We start from the raw sequence: 6,731 nt of genomic DNA, 5'->3' as shown, positions 1-6,731 counted from the left end.
TTAAGCTCCTTCTAGATCCGAACAACATATTAGTGTTCTCCCCCTATTATGCACTATGTTTCCAAAAATGGTTTCTTCTCCAGAACAACACTGTTCCACTAGTTTATCTTGCTTTCTTCCATTGTCTATGTTCTTTTCCCACCTTACTTCTCTCCCAATCCATGACTACCTCTTCTGTGCCAATTTCCCCCGTTTCTTCCACTCATTAAAAGTGATTCTTTCCTATAGTTCGACAGACTTCTAGGACCTTCCTAGCTCATGGGATCATGGCATGTCTCCCACTTTCCTTGTCTATTAACTACAACCAAATGGCCCTCTACACTTGCGTGCTCCAAGCATCCCTTCTTCCACTGTGAAATCATGACATTTATCTTTTTATGTCTCATTTTAAATGTTTTCTCCTTCAAAGAAACATGGTATCTGTCCTTGTCCAACCTTCTCTTTTAATAGCATACTTTACTTAACTTAAATACATACCCCTAACCTATTTCACTCACAACAATTAAAGTCCCAACAATTACCTAACCTCAATCCATGGATTTCATGTTCCTTACTCAACCCCATTGTAATATTAAAATCACAATTACATAAAATGTTTTTCATAAAATTCTTCAGAAAAAAGAAACCGGGATGACAACTAGGGCTGTCACAATTTTAAACTTGTAAAAATTAAAATTAAAATTACACTTAAAATTTTTAGATTCCCTCAATCATAGAAATATTTAAATTTATCTATTTTGAAACGCATTGTTTATTTTTATCCTATTACATATTACCATATATTACAACTCTAATGCCATTAATATTTCATCACGTACACCTCATCCATTTCTTATCATATGCCTTTGTTTATTTTATCATACTGACTTCCACTTTAAGTCCTTGACTTTGAATTTATATACCTAAAATAAAAGGCACATAAAACCAATGAATTTTATAATGAAGAAAATATAATTATTGAGAGTATTCCACGTTATGTCTCTTACTATGAGGACCCAAAATCCAATTATGTATGTATCGAGGATATGCGAGGGGATTCACTTATTGAAACTTTGCAGCCTGAATTTTGTTAGAAAAACTGGAAATAAAAGAAAGAATTGAATTAACCAGCAACTCATAGGTGAGCAAGCTACACCTGGAGGCTATACAAACTGGAGCGTATACTCTCATATTCAATTAATCAAAGACGAGATAATAAATACATCTCAAAAGAATTGGGAGGTGAGAACAAACTCCTACAACCTAGGAACTAATATTAACTTAAGGAGTTACATTACAACCATGTAACCATTTCTCCATTAATACAATATAATACTAATAATTTTCAACTCTCCCCCTTAATGGAGAAAGGATTATCCTGAAGTCCTAACATCCCCCTAAACAATTCAAACTTCACTTTCCCAAGAGACTTTGTAAAAATATCAGCCATATTGTCAAATGTTTTACAGTATTCAATAAAAATTTCTTTTGACTGGACTTTTTCTCTTACAAAGTGAAACTGAGTATCTATGTGTTTCATATTCTTATGAAATACAGGGTTGTTCGTCAGCTTAATTGAACTTGGGTTGTCATAGTTGATGACAGTCGCTTCTTTCTGCTCTTCTCCTGCCTCATGGAGAAGCCTCCTCAACCATATAGCTTCACATGTCGTTGTGCATACTGCTTGGTACTCGGCCTCAGCTAAAGATAAAGAGACAGTGCTATGATTTTTACCGCTCCATGCTATGACGCTAGATCCAACACTGAATTCATAACCCATGATAGATCGTTGATCATCCTAGTTTCCTGCCTAATCAGAGTCTGAGAAACTTGCTAAAGTAACATCAGATGTATCAGTGTATAAAATTCCATAATCACTAGTACCATGAAGATACCCCAGTAAACTTTTTGTTGCAACCCAATGACATTCAAGAGGTTTAGACATAAACTAGCTTAGCACACTAACATAGTATGCTAAGTCTAGTCTAGTTGTAGTCAAATATATCAAACTACAAACTAGTTGCCTATACAAAGTAGAATCCTCCTCCTTAGAGCCATCGTATTTCCACAATTTCAGGTTCTGCTACAAAGGTACTGATGTTGTCTTACACTATTCCATTTTAAATTTTTTGAGTAGTCCTCTAACATACTTCCCATGAGTAAGGGAAGTCTACCAAGAGTCTCTCCATACTTCCAGTCCTAGACAATAATGTAAACTTCTGATGTGTTTCATCTCAAAAACCTGTGACATCTACAATTTGATTTCATTGATTAATGCATTTGCATTACCTGTTATAATCATCTCATCCACATAAAATGAAATCAAATTATTTTCCCTTGTTCATCATACACGGTATATAAAATTGCTCATTCTTACTCCTACGAAAACCATGTTGTAAGAAAAATGAATAAATCTTCTCGTACCAAGACTTGGGTGGCTATTTTAAACCATAAAGGGTCTTTTTCAATCTACAAACTAAATTTTCCTGTCCTTGTTTCAAAAACCCTTAAGGATGCATTAAATAAACCTCTTCCTTTAAATCACCATTGAGAAATGCAAACTTAACATCTAACTAGTGTACCTTCCACTGATGTTTTGTAGCCAAAAAAACTAACATTCTAATAGTATTCAATTTGGCTACACGAGAAAAGGTTTTTTCATAGTCAATTCCCTCTTTCTGTGAATAACCCTTTGCTATGAGTATAGCTTTAAAATTTTCTATACTCCAATCTACATTAAATTTAGGTGTATAAAGCCACTTTTAACCTATGGGTATTTTTCCTGCAGGCAATTCAACTAGTTCCTAGTATTATTTCTGATTATAGATTCAAATTCTTCATTCATTGCGGTCGTCCACTCATGAGATTGACTAGCCTCTTTATAATGTGTGGGTTCTATAACATATAAAATGTTTGACATTAAAGCATAGTCTTTTAATCTAGCTGGTAGTTGAGTCTACCTACCTGATCTTCTTAGTAAGGGACTTACTTCAAATCTTTCTGCTTCAGACCTTAGCGGGCTTGACTTACTGATTGCATCACCTGCCTCTTCCTCTTTCTGTTGTTGTTGTTTTTTTGTTGTTGCATGTCCTAACTTCTTTCTTCCATCAACAAAGGAATGTGCCACTCTTCAAGGCTATTCTCATTATTTCCTTCCTTAGTCTACTCATGAAATAACACATCTCGACTCGTAAAAACTTTATGAGTCAAAGGATTAAACAACTTATAAGCTTTAAACTCAGTGCAATATCCTACAAATATGTATTTCATGGCCTTAGGATATAACTTCTTCTTATCATCCTTGAGAATATGGGCAAAGGATTTTGACCCAAAAACCCTTAAATGATTCACTGTAGGCTTATATCCAAAAAATGATTCAAAAGGAGTTTTAAAATTGAGACATTTTGTTGGACTCATATTTTTCAAGTATACTGCAGTGTTGATGGCTTCAACCCAAAAACCATTGGATAGACCCTTACCTTGAAGCATACTTCATGCACACTCCATAAGGGTTCTGTTCTTGCGTTCCACAACACCATTTTATTGCAGAGTGTGAGGTAATGTGAACTATTGAATAATCCCATGATTCCTTCAAAATTTCAAGAACTCTCCTAATTTGTATTCTCCCCCTTGATCAAAGTGGAGAATCTTAATGAATTTCCCTGTCTGCTTCACCATATTCTTGAATTCTTTAAAGCATTGAAATCTATGACTCTTCTTTCTAATAAAATATACCCAAGAGAATCTAGTGCAATCATTAGTAAAGAGTAGAAAATAATATGCACCACCTAGTGACCTAGTCTACATAGGTCCACATATATCTGTATGCAGAAGCTCCAGAATATATCTTTTCTTCCTATTAGCATTCAAAGGAAACTCCTACCTATGCATTTTCCCTAATGCACATCCATCACAATCTAAATGAACATTCTAAAAAACAGGTAGTCCATCAACCATACCTTTTCTTTTCAGCATCATGAGATCTTGCAGGTTAAGATGACCGAATCTTTGATGCCAAAGATTTTGGGCTATCAGTCCTCTTGAAGCTAGAGCTTGGTGTGGCATGCTCTTGACGTTCAATCTATACATGCCTCCCAAACACACTCCTGATGCAACTTGTTCCTTCTTGCTATCCTTTATGACACAGTATGGTCTGAAGAATTCAACTTTCAGGTCTTCATCTGCCATCATTGAAACAAGGATCAAGTTCTACTTGATCCTAGGTACGTACATCACATTTTTGATATATCTGATATTACCATCAAGCAACATCACCAGAATATCACTGTATCCCTTTATATGATAACCTCTGTCATCACCTAGATATATGTTAGCTCACAAGTAGGTTCTTCAAAATTTTTGAACTAATGCCTATTACCTGTCATATGTGATGACGCGCCTAAATCTATGAATCATATTTCAGCTTCATCCTCCTCAAGAGACAAAAAAACATAATCATCTATGAATAATCGAAGGTCATGACTATGATCTTCATCGTCAAAGTGCCCTGTGCTTTCTCTATTTATTTCTAGCCTCATATTCCTATTTATTAAAGCAAAACTTAGCTAAATGACCGGTTTTCCCACAATAAAAGCATTTAATGTCATATTTGTTACCATTGTTACTTGGAGATATACCTCTAAATGACCTCTTCTAAAACCTGCCACCGCCTTTTTGTCCCTGTGGTTATTTCCCTTTGTATGTCTTCTTCTTCACCATCAGAGAAAGATTGACACTCTATGGTCTCTAGTTCTGCCACCGCTCTTCTTCCTGTATCAAGATTCTTGTTAGATCTTCAAATGCAGGGGCTTTATCCCTTGTAGACAAGCCTATATGATGAACATCTGGTATTCATCCATCATCCCATTCAATGTAATTGTGACAATATCAGAATTAGACACCTTCTCCTTGATGTCACTCAATTTGTCCTTCAGGTCCTTTACCTGTGCAGTGAATCTAATGACAGATTGATTCTCCTTCATCCTAATCGAAAACAACTTTCCATTGAGCGACAAGACGCGATTGGTGTTCTATGTCTAGTAAAGTTTCTTGAGTGTATTCCATATCTCATTGGACGATTTATAATCTCTGATATGTGGGATAATATTTCCTTTAACAAACATATTCAATAAGACATTTTCCTTATTCTCCCTTTTATCCCAATCCTGTATTAGTGTTGTTGTACCACCTACCGAAATGGTTTGCTTCTGCTCATCACTGCTAACGATTGACCATGTGCTCGATGCCTCAAGCAACGTTTGTAGCTTGAATTTCCAATTAGTATATTTGTTACAGGTGAGTTTTTCAGTCTCATTGAGACAAGCTTCTATAAAATTGTTCATTTTCAACTGATCGGTTTCCAAATCCCTCAATCTTGAGTCGATTCTAACCAAGTGAACAATTACAAGCTACAGTAAATAAAAAAAATTCTCAAAACATACCAAAACCATTCAATCGATCACAGATCTATTTGATCTACCACCAATCTGCCCAATCTACCTCCGATCTGGTCGATATGCCACAAATATACCATGATCACTGGGCCTGCAACTCAAATCCGCCACCACAGTGGAAAAATATCAAGCTCAAAACCATAAAAAACATGCCATCACCCTTTCTGGCTGAAAACACGCGATTTCTGGGGGTGATGAGGAAAATCACTCTAAGGCAAGGTCACATCATTGCAGGTTTTACCTTCATATCTGTGATGATCATCACTTCTGTTAGGACAAAAACTTCGATGACCGCTTTTTGCTCAGTTGGAGGTATGTTCAGACCTATGAGAAAATGAATTTCCCCTGTGAGTAAGGCATGTCACTCCCTACAACCTAGAGTTTGAAAATGTGAGAACTTAGGCTCCTCAACTGCCACTAGGGCACTCTAGCCATGAAGGATCTATAGCCACTAGGGCTCTAATGTATCCAATAAGGTTATTCAGGTAAATCAAGCTCACCAAATCTGAGCTCTAATACCATGTGAAAAAACATGGAAAGAAAAGAAAGAATTGAATTAACCAAAAGCTCACAGGTGAGCAAGCTACACCTGGAGGCTGCACAAATTGGAGTGTATACCCTCATATTCAATTAATCAAATATGAGAAAATAAATACATATCAAAGGAATAGGGAGGTGAGAAGAAACTCCTACAACCTAGGAACTAATCCTAACTTAAGGAGTTACATTACAACCATGTAACCATTTATCCATAAATACAATATAATATTAATTATTTTCAACTGAGGAATTTTCTGTGGATGTATATGTTACAAAGACCTTGGTTTTATTGTCTAATAAAATTAAAATTTGATATCTTTGAAGTGTATACTAATTTGTTTATGTAGGGTTTAGTGTTGACTAGATAACTAGATTAAATTTTATAGAGAAAAATTAAGAATAAAAACGAATTTTGAAAAAATGTTAAATGACATCCAAACTAAAGATTTGTACAAACTTGGTGACTAATTACATTCTTATACTCATATTTGCACAAACCTATAACTAATTACCTTCTTGTACTCATATTGTTTTTATTTTTAACATGCATTATTAATGTATCAATAAATTATATAAAAATATAAATTCATTTTAATTTAAACAACGATTTATTTATTTATTTTAATTTCTACCATTTCTAACTTATTATATATATATATATATATTTAAAATAAAAATAAATAAATATTATTTTACTTTATTTTGAAGATAATTTTAAAATATCATTATATTTTTATCTATAACAAATACATAAATATA

This window comes from Pinus tabuliformis, chromosome 2_2 (genome assembly GCF_031772625.1).
Source record: "Pinus tabuliformis cultivar Carrire ecotype Pingquan chromosome 2_2, CPIR1, whole genome shotgun sequence".
Taxonomy (NCBI): domain Eukaryota; kingdom Viridiplantae; phylum Streptophyta; class Pinopsida; order Pinales; family Pinaceae; genus Pinus; species Pinus tabuliformis.
This window is presented reverse-complemented; position numbering follows the sequence as displayed.